The 17,890-nt window shown below is 36.4% G+C and overlaps 1 long non-coding RNA gene across 3 annotated transcripts in view; it reads right to left on the bottom strand.

Moving 5' to 3' along the window:
• Nucleotides 1-2,451: 2,451 nt before the first annotated feature.
• LOC110349461 (uncharacterized) overlaps nt 2,452-17,890 on the bottom strand; it is a 59,442-nt gene continuing 44,003 nt past the window's right edge. For 2 of the 3 annotated variants that reach the window (XR_015442562.1, XR_002395417.2), the window contains one exon: nt 2,452-4,372. This is a non-coding gene — a long non-coding RNA (uncharacterized LOC110349461). Of the gene's footprint in view, nt 4,373-13,935; nt 16,088-17,890 lie in introns of those variants that run through there. The other variant, XR_015442560.1, reaches the window with a different exon arrangement.

Here is a 17,890-nt window from a genome sequence, read left to right as displayed (position 1 = left end):
TTTTTTCTTTTATACATCATGTTTTTTGTATCCTAGGAAATTCTTGCCTACCCTAAATTCATAAATATTTTCCCTTATAATTTCTTCTTAAAGTTTTATAATTTTAGTCTTTCATATTTAGGTTCATAGATCCTTTCAAATTATTTTTATGTATGGAAATAAAGCATTGAGGTTAATTTTTTATATATGAATACCAGGTGTTCTAGTGCCATATACTGAAAACACTATCTTTTCCTTGGCTCTTGAATTGAGTTTATAGTCTATAAAATGCTAATGTTAAATAATCTTTCAAAACTCAGTGGACCATATATGTGTGGTTCTATTTCTAGATTCTCTGTTTTATTCAAATGATCTATATGTCTTTCCTTACACCAACACTGCCTTGATTACTGTAGCTTTAGAAGAAGTCTTAAAATTGTGTGCTAAACGTCTTCCAACACTGTTTTTGTTTTTGGCTTTTCTAGGTCCTTTGTACTCCTACATAACTTTTAAATTTCAATATCCAGTTCTTCATTTATAGCAAGTATACACAGACCTGAATTTTTATACATACCTTGTGTTTTCTAATCCTGCTAAATTCAAGTACAGGTTCTAGGGGCTCCTAGAGATTTCTTAGTATTTTCTCTGTAGATGATCATTTCATCTACATATAAAGATTTTGCTTCTGCCATGCCAATCCTATTCTAGTTGTGTTATTTTATTGCCAGACTATTTTGGTTTAGACCTATGTTTCAAAGTCTAATGGAAAGATGAAGAGTAGGCATATATCCCCTTGTTCCCCACTTTAGGGAGAAAGCATTGTATCGTCTCCATTCATAGAAGGAGTTTTTGTTGGAAGTATGGAGTACATGTCTTTGATCTGTTGAGAAGGTTCTGTTCTACTTCTAGTCTCCTGATAGCTTTTACCATGAACAGCTGTGGAATTTAGTCCAATACTCTTTCTCCAACTAGTGACAGGATCATATGGCTTTTTCCTTTCCTCTGTTAAAATGATGACTTCTGGGGGTGGATCTTCCAATGCTGAACCATCACTGCCATGCCTATAATAAAACCACTTTCTACATACTCCCAGATCTGACTTCTAATAGTTTGTTCTGTTAAACAAATTTCTATGTTCATACTTTTTTCTATTATCTTTATCCAGTTTTAGGATTAGCACAATGTTGATTTCCTAAAATGAGGGGAGAAGTGTTCCTTCTTTTTTCTGCTTTAAATGTTTGAAATATAATTTATCAGTTAAAATGTTTATGAGCCTGCTGTTGTCATATAGGTAGGTTTTCAAGCTAGGAATATACTTTCTTTAATAGGTGCCATTCAAATTTTATATTTCCTCCAGAGTTAGTTTCGTTAATTTGTCTTCTAAGTTACTTCTTAGAAGTTGTCAAATTTATTTCAAAAAAGATTTTTGTAATATGCTTTCTATATCTTTTTAAATTCTGTAAAATCTGTGGTAATGTCTCCTAGATCTTAATATTGTAATTTAAAAACTGTTAACTGATATTGTGTAACAGGAAGAAAAGGTCTAAAAGAGCAGGGGAATTGGGAGGGGTAGGGGAAGGGAAAAAAGGGAAAGGAAAAAATATGAGAAGAGGAAAAAAATGGAAACAAGGTCTTTGCAAATAGGGAAGGGTGGAGGGGGTGAAGGGAGGGCAAGGGAAGGGGAAAAAAAATAAGAACCAAGAGACTCATGTAATGGTACAAGATCCCAATGATGAATGTAACTGTATTTTATACCTAAAATGTACCAATAAAGTTAACGGGAAAAAAAAGAAGTCAAAGATTTAAATTAATGGAGAGATATACCATGCTTATGGATAGACTTACTATAGTGAGACATCAGTTCTTCCCAAATTAACCCAAAGATTTAATGCAATTTCTCTCAAGCTTCCCATAATATGGACATAGATGGACAAGATTATTTTAAAATTCATGTGGAAAGGCAAAGGAACTAGAATAGCTAAACTAAATTTGTAAAAGAGAGGTAAAAGCCATCAGTCCAGCCATTTTGAGGATGATAATTTTGCTATATTAATCAAGCCTGTGGTCTTCGTGGAGTGATAAACAACTGGGAAAACAGATAAAAGGAACTGAATAAGAAAACAAGAAATTGCCCATAGGCATGTGCATGACTGATTTCTTACAAAGGTGCACAAGTAATTCAGTGGAAGATCACCTTTCCCAGCCAGAGTAATTGGACACAGGAAAATAAATAAATAAATTACCTTAGTCTAAATCTCATACTTTATACAAAAATTTGTTCCAGATGGATCACAATCTTAAACTCAAAACATAAAACCTTATTTTAAAACACAGAAGAAAATATTTAGTATCAAGAACTGAGTACAGAATTCTTAGACTTGAGATCAAAAGCAAGATCTGATAGAGTAAAAATGAATAAATTGAATTGAAAATTAAATTTTTCTACAAATATTTTTAGAGGATAAAAGTACAATCTACAGAGTGAGTGAAAGGATTTGCAATCCACATACCAAAGGACTAGTATTTAAAATAAAAAACTCTTCCATGTCAACATTATTTTTTCAAAGCCAAATTTAAAAATGAGTAAAGGATAGAAATAAATGTTTTACCAAACAAGATACAAAGATATCAAGTAAGCAAGCAAAATAAAGCCAACATCACTGCATTGACAATTAAAATGCAATTTTGGGGGGGGGGGTACCAGGGATCGAACTCGGGACCTTGCACTTGTGAAGCAGGTGGTGGCACCACTGAGTTAAAGCCCCAGCCCTTAAAATGCAATTTTAAAACTATAGTGAGATACCACTAAACATCTAATAGAATGGCTAAAATAAAAAATCATAGCAACATCAAATGGATGCAGAGAAGCTGGACCATTCATGCATTCCTGGTGGAAATATAAAATGGTACAGTTACTCTGGAAAACAGTTTTCCAGAGTTACTAAAAACTTAAATATGCACTTACCACATAAAACCATAAATTGCACTTTTGGGGATTTATCCTAGAGAAATGAAAACATAAAAACCTGCACATGAATCTTTAGAGCAGTTTCATTTGTCATATTCTAAAACTGGAAAGAATCCATATGTTTCAATGGAGGAATGATTAAACACACTGTGCTACATTCCTACCATGGAATACTACTATACTACTGAGTAATAAAAAGGAGCAAACTGCCGATAACATGCAACACCTTGGATAGAATGCTAGAGAATTGTGTTGAGAGAAAAAAGCCAATCCCTAAAGTGTGCATATGATTCCATTTATATAATGTTCTTGAAATGACCATATTTTAGAAATGGAGAACAATCTTGTGGTTGCCAGGGGCTAGAAAGGGGTTGGAGGGAAGAGGGGAGGGTGTGTGTGTTTGCAGGACCCCTGAGTAGAGGAAGGGTCTGCACCCTGACCATATCTATGTCAATGCCTGACTGTGATACTCCCACTGGGAGTATCATAGAGTATATGCGATTGCTCTGTATAATTTCTCACAACTACATCTGAGTGTACAACTGCCTCAAACCAAAAAGTTTAATTAAAAAATGGGAAGATCAGTCTAAATATGAAATAAAACACCGAAGCCATAAAAGAAAAGACTGATAAAGTTGACTTCATAAAAAAATGACAAAACTCCTGCATGGCAAGCATCTTATAAAGCATAGAGAAACAAAAACCTAGAAATAAATTTTGAACACAAACTACCTACATAAGCATACATTTCCATTTATTTACTATGAGAATCTCCACTTCTACTGGGGTGGAATTTAATACAGTTCACTCCCTGTTGTTGAAGTGCATTCCCCATTGTAAGATATTAAGAGGGTGGAAATAATCTAGTCATGGTATTTAGAGGGAGGGCCTTGGGGAAGGATTAGGGTAATATAAGGTTTTCAGGACAGGAAAGCATGGTGACATATTGGTGGCTTTGCAGCATGAGCAGAGAGAGAGAGCAGGGAACACACATGCTCACCTTGTCCCTTGTCACATCATACTCTGCATTGCCTTGAAATTCTGCCAGCAGAATTCTTTTTAAAAGGCATCATTAAAGGGACCCCTTGACCTTGGACCAAAACAGAGTTACAGTAAGCCTCTTTTTTTATATAATTAACTGAGTCAGTGGTGTTCTGCTATTAACAGAAGCTAGACTAAGCTACGCAGCTTTGCACATAGGGGAGGGCATAAGACACAATCTGGCCCATAAAATATACTGAAGTCTTTTGCAAAGACCCTCTCTCTTTAAAAGACAAAGTCTTGTAGAAAAGGTCCCCCTGCTTTCCTTCCTCCTGGAATTTGTTCTCAATGACAGGAGGACCAAGCTCGTCTTGTGAGGTTCAGACAGAAGACCATTTACTGACGTACAAAAAGATTCCATCCATTTAGTGGGTTTTTCTCAGTCTGTGGAAGAGAGAGAGATCATCTAAGAAGCTGTTTCAGTAATCCAGTTGGAGTTATCTCAGCTCTGGGAGGAAGAGAGGAAAATTAACCATAAAACATGATGAAATCCAGGAACCAGGTAAAAACAAAACCACCCGATGATACAGGGAGGAGAGGTAGAGTAGGCTTGGCTCTCCAAACTGCAGAGCCAGAGGGAGCAAACGCACATCTACCTCAAACAGTACAGCCTCAACTCTGGATTTCCATGACTGCCTCTGCAGGTGATCTGACTCATGATACATGACTCCTTCTATTTCTTTCTTGACTTTAACATAACTGGTACATTTCTATCTTTTATTACATATAGGCATTACATATATGGCAACATGTGAAAGATGATATACGCTATTTAGAGAAACATTTCAAGAAATACAGAAACTAGTCTTTTTATTGTTTTCAATCACTGCCTTTTATCTTCTGCTCAGGCTGTCAGCTTACCGTTCAGTTGACCCTGAACCTTCCTTAGCTTCTCTTGGGCTGCTCACGTGTCTACTCTGTCCTGTGGACTCTCTTCTAGCCCATTTCCTCGGTGTTGAAACCTCTGAAGTGGTACTCGACTGTGGTTCTAATGGTTCTGTACATAACTATATATGTGTTTGTTTCTGTCTGTTATTTTCCATTTCTAATTGTCCAGGTCCTTTCCTATGGCCTTAATACTCATTTAACAATCAACAGCAGCCCCAGAACATAGACTGATGTGTTTAGGGGGTGCCCGTGACCCACCTGTGCCAACTGTTCCTCCACACCACACACATCGCTTCCTGTCCCTAACCCTTCCACACTCTGAGCTCCGGTCTGGCAAAACTATTACTCATGCATTCAGCACTTGCCAGGCAGGACAGCTCATATTCCTGTTCATGGTCCAGAGACTTGGCATTTCCAAAATCTTAGCCAATAACAGAATGTCAATTATTTTTTAGTTAAAGGGGATATTATAAACTTTTTAAAATGGAAATATGGAAAAATAAATAAGTGAACTGAAATCTGGAAAAAATTACATATAATCTATCATTTTAAAGAGAGATCACTAACCTGGTAAGGCTACTCAGAAAGTTTACAGTACGATGACAGGAATATGTTTCATCTACCTGTTTTCTTTTGGAAGCTACTAAAACCTGTATGTTTCAAAAGTGTGTCTTTACTTTGGAGTAATAAAAGAAATACCAGCAAGGCTTTATGGCAATAATAAATCTCTTTCTCACATGAGTTGAGTCCCAAGGACAATTTTCAGACTTTCAGAGATAGCTAAGTATAGACTTTGAATTTATTTTTTATTAATTTCACACTATTAACTGCTTCCTTTAATTATATGATTTTATAATTGTTACTATAAGGGATTTGATTGTAAAATTAAACCAAAGCTATTGGTATAACCACATATATGCTCTATTAGTAGTATCTGTGTTATTTCCAGTATCTCTAGCATCTAAGATAAGCTATGGGAAAAATTCACTTTGTCATCAATTCTTCCAGAAAGTAAGAAAGGCAAGAGGAAAAAATGCCCATGAATAAAAACAAATCTACTTTAGTATGAAATATTGATTTTAAAAGGAAAGCCAGACCAGCCTACAGCTTGGCCATGTGTGCGGGCAGAGCAGGCACAGGCTGAGTGCACCCTGCTCCATCAGGCTCGCTCCGCCCACTTGTGACCAGGAGAACGAACCAGTGAGGACCCCCCAGGCATGCCCACCAGCCTCCAGCTTGGCCACACAGGTGCCTGCAACAACAGCCAGTGCCCAACCCCCTGCCGCCTCTCGGCTGTACTGCTACTTGGATCCACAATACAGAGGCATAGTGGGGTATAAAAGCCATTGTCCTGAGCTGCTGAAGTGAACAACAGAGAGAGGGCCTCTCTCAGGCTCCCTGATGAAAACTGAAGCCCACTGGAAAAGTGAACAGAATCTGTGCAATAAAGGCACACCAGACCACCATGCTTGGTAAGTTGGAGGGATCATCACCTTCCATTGGAACCTGGACTATCGTCAGGGGAAAGGCAGCCGGAACCTGCAGTAGAACCTTGCAGAGTTCAACCCTGCAGGAGGACAGGGACCTCAACTTGGGCCTTGCAGCCAGAAACCTGCCTGAATCTCATGGGTCTGTGACTGGCTTACTGAGACTCATTGACTTATAACTGCACACTGCTGCCCACATTGTCTATTATGACAGCAGAGACATACCCTGAAGAAGGCCCTTCATTTTTATCTTTTATTTGTTATTTAAAAATTACCACTATGTTTTTGCTCTTATTTTTAATTTTTTTCTTCTTTGCTACTCTTTTAAAATTTTTACTTTTCTCATTTTCTCTCTCTGCCTCGCTCCCTTGCTGTTCCACATTGTTCTTCATCTCCCCTTGTGTCCCTGTTCTGCCCCAAATTCATATTTGTTCTTTATCTTTCTTTTCTTCTATTTCCTTCTCTTGCCTGTGCCCTCTGGCCTCACTGATAACCTTCCCTATCCTTCTACTTACCTATTCCTCCCTCCCTAACTCCTTCTAACTCCCCATCCCAAAGGGTAAAGTTGCAATATTGAAGAGTTTATTCACTATAAACATATGTTGGATTGGTCCTTGATTTTGATTTAATTCACACAGTTAAAGGTGATAGGTTAATAACTACCAGAAATTGTCATTTTGTAAGAGGTACTTGATGCTATTGTGTTGCTGATTGTATCGCTTGGGCTAAGGTGTTGTGATTGATCTAATCAGTTGTCCTTCCTGGTAAAATGAAAATGAGACAGCCTCAGAGCCATCAGAGACTCAAAACCTAAAGACCAGCTATATCTGGAAGACACCTCTGAGAAGCAACCATTCCATAAGTGTTCTAAATACATCAACAAAGATATTTACTATAAGCAACTTCAAAGTATCAACCCAGGAATTAAACCAAGGACAATACAAAAACAAAAATGAGAAGACATTTAAGTAAGGCACAAACTCAGACTTCCACCCCACAAAAGGCAAATTCTGGGGGAAATGAGGTGGAAAAGTCTGATAATCAACAACCTGGACACCCTGAACTGATAGCACAGGAAATAAAAAAACAGATGGACAAGGCTCTAGAAAAATTCAAAACAGAAATAATTTCACAGATAACTACAGAGATGGTGAGCAGAGTGAAAGACATGATTAGAGGCGCTAGAACAGAAACAGATAAAAAAAAAATAGATGTGCTCAGAAACATGCTGGAAGCCATGAATGCCCAGCATAAGAAAGAAATGGAATCCATGAAACAGATTCAAACAGATATTCAGAAGATTAAAAATTCCATTGAAAGTATGCAGAGCAGATTAAGGGAATCTGAAGATAGACTATCAGATATAGAAGACAGGATTGTGGAGAAGAACCATGAAAACAGAGATCTCTTCAAAATAGTAAGAGACCATGAGAAATGAATCCAGCAGCTGCTAGATGATGCAAAGAAGAATCACATAGGACTGATAAGAGTCCACAAAAAAACAGGAGAAAGTACAATTGACATAAAAAACTGTTCACAGAAGTAATAGTAGAAAACTTCCCAGACAGGTGGAGAATTGGACGTACAGATAAGTGAGGCATATGGAACTCCAACCAGCCATGACCAAAAAAAAAAACCTACACATAGACATATAATAGTCAAGATCCCAGAAACCCAACAGAAGAACAAAATTCTACAGGCAGTAAGAGAAAAGAAACAGATCACCTACAAAGGAAACCCCATCAGGATCACAGCAGACTTCTCAACACAAACCCTCAAATCAAGGAAAGCCTGGAGTGAAGTATTTCAAGCCCTAAAAGAAAATAACTACCAACATAGACTGTTGTATCCTGCAAAATTATCTTTCAAAATCGATGGGGAAATTAGATACTTCCACGACAAAAAACACCTCAGAAATTTCATGAACACCAAACCAGCACTCCAAACAATTCTAAACAATATCCTAGAAAAGGACAATGAAGGTCACAACTCCATGAGGCCCAAGAGAAGGAAGCTGCCAGGCAAGGCAAGAAATTAAAGGGAAAGGGAGAAAAATAAGAAATAAAAGACCCAACAACTGCAAAACATCATGACAAGGATGAGTCAATATCAATTATAACTATCAATGTTAATGGCCTCAATTCACCAATCAAAAGAAATAGACTGACAGAATAGTTTAAGAAGCAAAATCCAGCAATATGCTCTGTACAAGAAACACACCTAACTCAAAAAAAAAAAAACATAGACTGAAAGTAAAAGGATGGAAAACAGTTCTCCATGCAACAGGAACCCAGAAAAAAGCAGGAGTAGCAATCTTATTTGCAGACAAAGTAGATTTCAAACCAAAACTAATTAAGAGAGACAAAGATGGTCACTACATCCTTGTGAAGGGAACAATCCAAGAGGAAGAGATGACAATCCTAAAATATATGCACCAAATACAAATGCCCCCACCTATACAAAACAAATATTAATGGACATGAAAAACCAAATAAGCACTAATACAATTGTAGTGGGGGACCTCAATACCCCACTATCACAAATAGACAGATCATCTAGACAAAAAATTAACGATGAAATTTTAGAACTGAACCAAGCTATTGAACAAATGGACTTAAGAGATGTTTACAGAGTGTTCCACCCCACAAAATCAGAATACACATTCTTTTTGGCTGCACACAGGTCATTCTCCAAAATAGACCACATGCTAGATCATAGGACATGTCTAACTAAATGTAAAAGAACTGAAGTTACCCCCTGTATATTATCAGACCATAGTGCAATAAAATTGGAGATCAATAACATAAGAAACCACAAAACTCCCACAAACACATGGAAATTGAATAACACCCTCTTGAACAACCAATGGGTCACAGAGGAAATTAAAGAAGAAATTAGACAGTTTCTACAAGTAAATGATAATGCCAGTACAACATACAGGAATCTATGGGATACAATGAAAGCAGTTCTACACAGGAAATTCATAGCAGTGAATGCCCATATTAGGAAAACGGAGAGAACTCACATAAATAACCTGATGCAGAACCTCAAGCTCCTGGAAAAAGAAGAGCATAACAAACCCAAAGCTCGTACAAGAAAGGAAATTATAAAAATCAGAGCAGAAATCAATGCAATGGAGACTAAGAGAACAATACAAAAAATTAATGAATCAAAGAGTTGGTTTTTTGAAAGAATAAATAAAATTGATAAAGCTTTAGCCAACCTTATCAGAAAAAGAAAAGAAAAGGCTCAAATCCATGCAATTAAAAGCAAAATGTTGAAGTCACAACACACGCAGCAGAAATCCAGAGGATCATCAATACCTACTTTGAGAACCTGTACTCTAATAAAATGGAAAACACAGAAGAAATGGACAGATTCCTAGATACATACGAATTGCCAAAGTTAAATGAAGAAGATACAGAAATTCTAAATACCCCAATTACAATGAGTGAAATTCAAAATGTAATAAAAAATTTACCAACAAAGAAAAGCCCAGGTCCTGATGGCTTCACTGTTGAGTTCTACAAGACATTTAAAGAAGAACTATCACCATTACTCTTTAACTCATTAATGAAATTGAAAGGGAAGCAAGGCTTCCAAATTCATTCCTGGAAGCAAGTGTTACTTTGATTCCAAAACCAGGGAAAGACCCAACCCAAAAAGAGAACTACAGACCAATCTCCCTAATGAACATAGATGCAAAAATCTTCAACAAGATACTGGCAAACACAATACAGAGGGTCACCAAGAAGATCATACACCCTGACCAACTTGGATTTATCCCAGGGATGCAAGGATGGTTCAAAATCCATAAATCAATAAATGTAATACACTATATTAACAGAGTCAAGGCCAAAAACCATATGATTATCTCAATAGATGCAGAAAAGGCATTTGACAAAATCCAGCACCCATTCATGATAAAAACGCTACAGAAAATTGGAATAGAAGGTCTTTATCTCAACCTGATTAAGGCTATCTATGAAAAACCAACAGCCAACATCATACTAAATGGTCAAACACTGAAAACTTTCATACCCTGACTAAGTCGGATTTATCTCAGGGATGCAAGGATGGTTCAACATTCATAAATCAATAAATGTAATACACTATATTAACAGAGTCAATGACAAAAACCATATGATCATTTCAATAGATGCAAAAAAGACATTCAACAAAATCCAACATCCATTTATAATAAAAACACTACAGAAAATTGGAATAGAAGGTCTTTATCTCAACCTGATTAAAGCTATTTATGAAAAACCAATAGCCAACATCATACTAAATGGTCAAAAATTGAAAACTTTCATGGTAAAATCAGGAAAGACAAGGATGCCCACTATCACCACTTCTGTTCAATATAGTTCTGGAAGCATTAGCCACAGCAGTTAGAAAAGAGAAACAAATAAAAGGAATAAAGATAGGAAAGGAAGAAGCTAAACTGTCATTATTTGCTGATGATATGATACTTTACATAGAAGACCCAAAAAACTCCGTCAAAAGACTTCTAGACCTAATTGACAGATTTAGTAGAGTAACTGGATATAAGGTCAACACTCAAAAAACAATACCCTTCTTATACACAAATAGCAGACTCACTGAGAGAGAAATTAGGGGAAACAATTCCTTTCACAATAGCATTCAAAAAAATGAAATATCTAGGAATCAACCTAACAAAGGAAGCAAAAGACCTCTACACTGAAAACTACAGCACTCTGAAAAAGGAGATTGAGGAGGATATAAGAAAATGGAAAGACATCCTTATTCCTGGGTAGGAAGAACTAATATAATGAAAATGGCCATACTTCCAAAACTACTCCATAGATTTAATACAATGCTGATTGAAATTCCAACAATATACTTCACAGAACTAGAGGAAACAATCGAAAAATTCATTTGGAACCAGAAGAGACCTAGAATAGCAAAAGCAATTCTGGGCAACAGAGATATGGCAGGGGGTATCACAATACCCAACTTGAAGCAATACTACAAAGCTACTGTGACAAAAACAGCATGGTACTGGCATAGAAACAGACCCGAGGATCAGTGGAATAGATTAGAAGATGCAGAAACAACCTCAGACATACTCAGCCACCTCATCTTTGACAAAGGAGCCAACCACCCTCATTGGAAGAAAGATAGACTATTTAATAAATGGTGTTGGAAAAACTGGATTTCAACCTGCCAAAGATTAAAACTAGACCCATACTTATCACCATGCACTAAATTAAGATCAAAGTGGATTAAAGGTCTAAATATCAAGGCAGAAACACTAAACTTGCTGGAAGATAAGTTAAGTAGAACTCTTGAAGACATTGGCATAGGAAAAGACTTTATGAGCAAAACCTCAGTAGCATGGGAACTAGCACAAAGAATCAACAACTGGGATCTCATCTTATTAAAAAGCTTCTGCACTGCAAGAGAAACAACCTACAATGTGGGAAAAAAATTTTAGCAGCTGTATCTCAGACAAAGGTCTTCTATCTAGAATATATAAAGAATTGAAAAAAATCAGACCCCCAAAATTCAAAGACCCAATTCAAAAATGGGCATCTGAAATGAACAGACATTTCTCAGACAAAGAAGTAAAAGCAGCAAATAAATATATGAAAAAACGTTCAACATCAGTGGTCATTTGAGAGATGCAAATGAAAACAACACTGAGATTTCACTTCACCCCAAAAAGAATGGCTGCTATCAAGAAATCAACCAATAACAAATACTGATGGGGGTGTGGAAAGAAAGGAACCCTTCTCCATTGTTGGTGGGAGTGCAGACTGGTGCAACCACTGTGGAAATCAGTCTGGAGATACCTCAAAGAACTAGGATTAGAGGTCCCATTTGACCCAGCTATTCCCCTGCTGGGGATCTTCCCAAGAGAATTAAAAGAATCATACCACAGCAATATATGTGCACCGATGTTTATAGCAGCATAGTTTGTAATATCTAAAGCTTGGAAACAGCCCAAATGCCCATCAACTGGAAACTGGATAAAGAAGATGTAGTTTTTTTATAAAATGGAGTACTACTCAGCCATAAAGAACAAGAAACTAGAGTCATTTATAGCTAAATGGATGCATATTGAGGCCATACTCTTAAGTGAAATAAATAGGACACAGTGTAAATACCAAATAGTTTCTCTAGTGTGAGAAACTGAAAGTGTAAATAAGAATGAAAATGATTAAAATGAATGATTGATAATTTGAAATAGGAAAAGGTCCAAAGGGGTAGGGGTGGCAGGTGGGGAAGGGGAAAGGAAAGAAGGGAAAGGAAAAATTATGAGAAAAGAAAAACAAATGGAAATGAAATCTATGTAAATAGGGAAGGGTGGAGGGGGTGAAGGGCGCACAGGTAATGGGGAAAAAATAAGAACTAAGATACATCATGTTCAGGTACAAGCACCCAATGATAAATGTAAATGAATTGTATACCTAAAATGTACCAATAAAAGAGTATTTTTAAAAAGAAAGCCATATAAATGGAAGATTCAATGTCAGATCAAAGTAGATATAGAATATCTAATCTTTTATCTGAAATCCATTCAACCATATGTATTTCAAAATTCAAAAAAATTAGGGGGGATTTTAGAAAGGTAATATAGTCCATCACTGCATATTACATAACACATCAGCAGTCTTTCACATTCCTGTAGTCAAACATGTTGGCATTTCTGCAACAAAAACTATGAATATTCTCAGGACATATAGTAAATAAGACTATGAATATGACTTAAATAACTCAGGTTTTCTACCAATGTGGTTCAGGTCAGCTCACATTTATCAAACTAGGAAGAAAAATCAGTTGTGCAAACTTTTTGTATTTCAGAATTGTGTCTCAGAAGTATCTCCATTAACCATAATTTTGTCTTGAGACTTTAATTTACAAGCAAACTTGCATTTTATGTTCAAATCACATTTTATAGTATGTATCCTATATTTGGGGTTTTGAAGTTCTTTTTGATGTCTGCTTTTCTGTTTGTTTGCTTCCTTGCTTGCTTGCTTGATTTTGGAGCTCCTCAAAAAAATTATTCTTCATACTGAACAGAAAATGTGCTCAGCAAATCAAGTCACATGCTTATGAGCCTGGCTGCATGAAGTTCCTTGCCAAGGACATTATCATTCTTGAATCGATGCATCTTGTAAGTAGGGATTTTCACCAGCTTGGAATTTCTTAAAGCCATACCATCTATATAGTGAAAATCAACAAAAAGTACACCAAAGCTTCTAATCTGTAACCCAAAGAGTAGCCATAAATCAGGCACGATTTACCAACTTCCTTTTTGTATTTTGGAGAAGAGCGATGCCACACATCACCACACCACCATTCTCGAGCTCTCGGGCTGTGGCCATTGTGAGTACTGTCAGCTCTCATGAGAACTTCTGCCTTTTCCAGCTTAACTGAATTTTTCAGTCCCTTTCTTCTCTCTAGGGTTTTGATAACATGCACCTCGTTTTATTTGTGTTAGCATTCATCAGGGTAGGTGCATGTTATAAATATTTCATATTCTGACATTTTAAAAACAATGTTGTCTTCAAATAGAATGACTCAGGGTTTGAATACCAGAATAAGCTAAAAATATGAATCCAAAGGGTTTCTTGTGTTCTAGAATAAAGGTTACTCTTTTAGAGAATGAGCTCTTATCACTTAAAAATTGTCAGAAATAATTCTCTATAATGTACAGGACTACTAGATCTTTGAGAAATTATTTCAAAAGATAGCAAAATGTTGACAGTGTTATTAGCACTTGAGAGATTGAATGTTATGAGATAACTATAGAAAGTAAAATTCAGAGTGAGCAGCAAGTCTGGAGCTTACGTGTTACTGCACCGATAGAAGAACTGTGTAAGAACCAGAGTGTGGAGAACACCCGAGGTTACACAATCAGGGACCGAGCTAAGATCACCACTCCAACCCTAAGGGCTTCTGTGCACCATAAGGGGTCTTCTGTCCCTTCAGTGGTATTCACCTTACATCCCCATCAGAACCACAGCACTCTAATCCTAAGAACATGCTTCCCTTTCATTTCTCATACAACACACTACATGAAATAGATTGGTATTTCTTAGGTGTGGAGCTATCATTGTTCAAATTCATGCTTCACATGATAACTAATCAACCTTTCACTAGAATTTTAATCTGCAATGTCTGACATTTGACTCTGATTTTTCCACATATTTGCTTGGGTTTTCAAAGAATCCCAAACCTGACAAAGACCACCAGTTCTCATACGTCCCCATGCACAATATTAAAATAAAACCTCAATTCATAGCAATGAGCAGCAACGCTTATGTTAAGAGAAGTTCTTGATTTTACTTGCACAACGTTTCTTTCCAAAGAAGAGAAGCAGATAATTAGACAGTTTGGGGAAATCTTCTCAATCTATAGCCTCAGATGCAGCCTGAAATTGACTCTATCAGCCTTGCTGTTGGAACAGAGCTGGGGCTGGGAGAGCCCTTTGCAGTTCCCCAGCAGGCATCACACTGAATTTCAAATGCAAAGACCGCTTATTTTCAAGTTGTTACCATAATGATGTTTTCTGTGAGAAAGAAAAAATAAGAATGATTCATTTAAGGCTTCTAACTCTGTGGTCTTTGAAATGAGGACAATCTCTGTAACTCATTTGCAGTGATGTCACCATTAGCAGTTCCCTGGTCCTCGAAATGCCAGAAACTTGACATATCCTGCATCCTTTTTCCATGTTCTGTTCCCAAATTAAGCTTAATATTAAATGTCAGGATGCAGTAGTGTTACTAGGTATTATTTCCTTCTGTGGGCAAAGAAGCAGATTTTTAACAGTGAATTCAAGTAAGTGAGGAAAATACCTTCTATACTAAAACATCACTCCACAAAATATCTCACCATTTTAAGTAAAGAATTCTGTCATTATTTTTTAATCTTATTTTTGATATAATTTCAAATGCACAGAAAAGGTATAAAAATAAGTAGGACAAAGAATTCCCACATATCCTTTACCCAGATTTACTGTTTCCCTATTTTTCCATTTGTTGTCTTTCATTCCCTTAACATTTATAAGGTGAAGATATCACGAGATGTGATCAAAATATGCAGTGAATGTTTAAACTTTTAAAAAATTATTACAGCAGAAGACATATTGCCATTAACCCTCCTCATTTATCCCACCATTCTTGCCACTTTTGGAAGCAGTTCTGGAAATCCCCTTTCATGAGTGTCTTCACAAGATACAATTTAAACATACAGTGAATGCTGCTGCCAAGTACCATGCAGTGGAAAGGCAGGCTTCTAAAAACATGGCAGTGATTCCTCAGCCGCCTGATTCACCTGATCTGGCCTCTAGAACTTCTGGCTCTTCCACAAAGTCAAAATGACCATGAAAGGTAAACACATTTAGAATTGACTCAGCACATCAAGGCAGCCAGGACAGCTCAACTAAAGACAGTCACAAAAGAGGACTTCCAGAGCTGCTTCAGAAAATGTCAAGAATGATGGACTCAGAGTGTTTGAAGTAAGGGGGAGAATTTTGGAGAAGATTAATGGCCATGTGTTTTTTACTGTAATAATTATTTTTTCAGTTCAAACATTCACTGTATTTTGCAATCATAACTCATATGTCCCTTTATCCCTAAAATCTTCAGTGTACATCTTCTTAGAGAAAAGCCATTCTTGGGGCTGGGGATGTAGCTCAGTGGCACTGCATCTGCCTGACAAACACAACATCCTGAGTTTGATCCCCAGAGTTCTGCAAAAAAAAAAACAAAAAAAACTCTTTTACCACAAAAACTTATGAAAATCAGGACATTTAGCATTGATAACATGTATTTATTAATTATAGTTACTTTTTGAAAAATAAAATGCTTTCTCAAAGTTTGCTAGTATTAAACTATGGAGGGTTTTAAATGTGATTTTTCAGTTAATTGGTCCTTAACACAAGCCAGTCACTTTTCTAACCATCACGCCTAGCAAGTTACAATGTAAGTCAGATCTCAGAGCCAGTGAGGGTGCAGATGCACACCTCACCGCACACCTGAAAGCGCCCTCTGGTTCCCGGAGGACCGACTACAACTAATTCACAGATTTCAGAAGAGAAGGGAAAGTTGTAGAACCAAACATGGGTCAAATCTTGTTGAACAATTGAGGATCTGTTGGCATAAAGATATACTTGATTTCCCTCTTCACATTTTTTAAAGTAGGTAAAATTATTTTAGGACAGAAATTAAGTAAGAAGTGTGAGAGATATGAAAAGAATGATTTATAGTGGGGCGAGAGGTGATCCAACAAGTAGAGAAATTTTTGTTAAATTTTTCAGCAAGTCTCTCCTTTAAAAAATTCAGTATTTGTTGACCTCTGATTTTGGTTATTACACTACTGTATTTATAAAATTTGAGTTACACAATTACCAAGGGGTGACTAATATATCAAATTCTTTATCTATCAAATTATTACTAATATAGCTAGGATTAAGCATACACTTTTTCCCAGTGGCAATATTTTATTTATACTCTGGCAATATTTTATTTATTTGTTCCATAAAAGGATTTATAAATGTTTACATAAATACATAGAATATAACAAAATAAGGTAAATTTCAATATTATTATATTTTAAAATGTGACAAAGTTAATGTAAAACCCACAGCAAAGTTAGGACACAGTTACAAGATCCCTTCTTAGCCTTCTGTTTAACATGCAAATATGATAATTAACTGTTGGTTATAGAAGAAAAATGTGAGCATTTTCTACCTGCTACTCTCTTCTTTAATGGCAAAAACTTGGTTTAATTTCATGCAAATGTCACGCTCAGCTCTGCAGTTCAGTTCTACTCTTATCCTGCGGTATAGATGCTCATCCTGAAGTTCAGGGAGGCTATTGTCAGTAGTGGCAAATCGGGTGCACAAGGTTAAACGTTCTACCTCCTGGGATTTTAAGCACGGCACCAAAATTAATTCTCTAGAATCTCTGTGTCTGAAAATTCTGGTAGAAGACACAAAAGAATATCTTGCCATAATCTGAGATGTATTGAGTAAATGAAGGAGTGCATTTGTGATCAGCCAAACATTTTGCCTTAAACCTTCCAACATCTAAAACAAAAAAGAAGATGTGTTCGGTTTTATGACTCACAAAGTCTTTCAGAAAAAAAAGCAAACCAGTTTCCTGGGAGGAGCCTAAACTGTAATTTATAAGCTCCTGGTGCACATGAGATCAGAAGATAAAACAGAAAGCCTGATGAGGACAGCGTCAATATGTACAGAAATATAACTGCTCAGGTGCTTTTCTCTAATTATGGAGAATGTGAAACAAACAACCAACTAGAACAGCATTACAAACCTCCATGTTTCAAGCAACCTACTCCAACCATCTAACTTTTAATAACATCCCAAAATGCAATTTCATCTATTAATATTTCACTATGAGTCTCCAAACAATCAACTCTATAGTTTTCTTAGCATAACCACAATACAATGACCACATCTAAAAACAGAATAAGATTCCTTAATACATCCTCAGTGCTTCTGTGGAAATCAGTATGGAGATACCTCAAAGAA

This window comes from Heterocephalus glaber, unplaced genomic scaffold (genome assembly GCF_053883595.1).
Source record: "Heterocephalus glaber isolate CG9 unplaced genomic scaffold, H.glaber_assembly_v1.0 deba00001550, whole genome shotgun sequence".
In the NCBI taxonomy this organism is placed as follows: Eukaryota; Metazoa; Chordata; class Mammalia; order Rodentia; family Bathyergidae; genus Heterocephalus; species Heterocephalus glaber.
The sequence above is the reverse complement of the archived record's forward strand: the minus strand, read 5'-3'. Positions and strand labels throughout refer to the sequence as shown.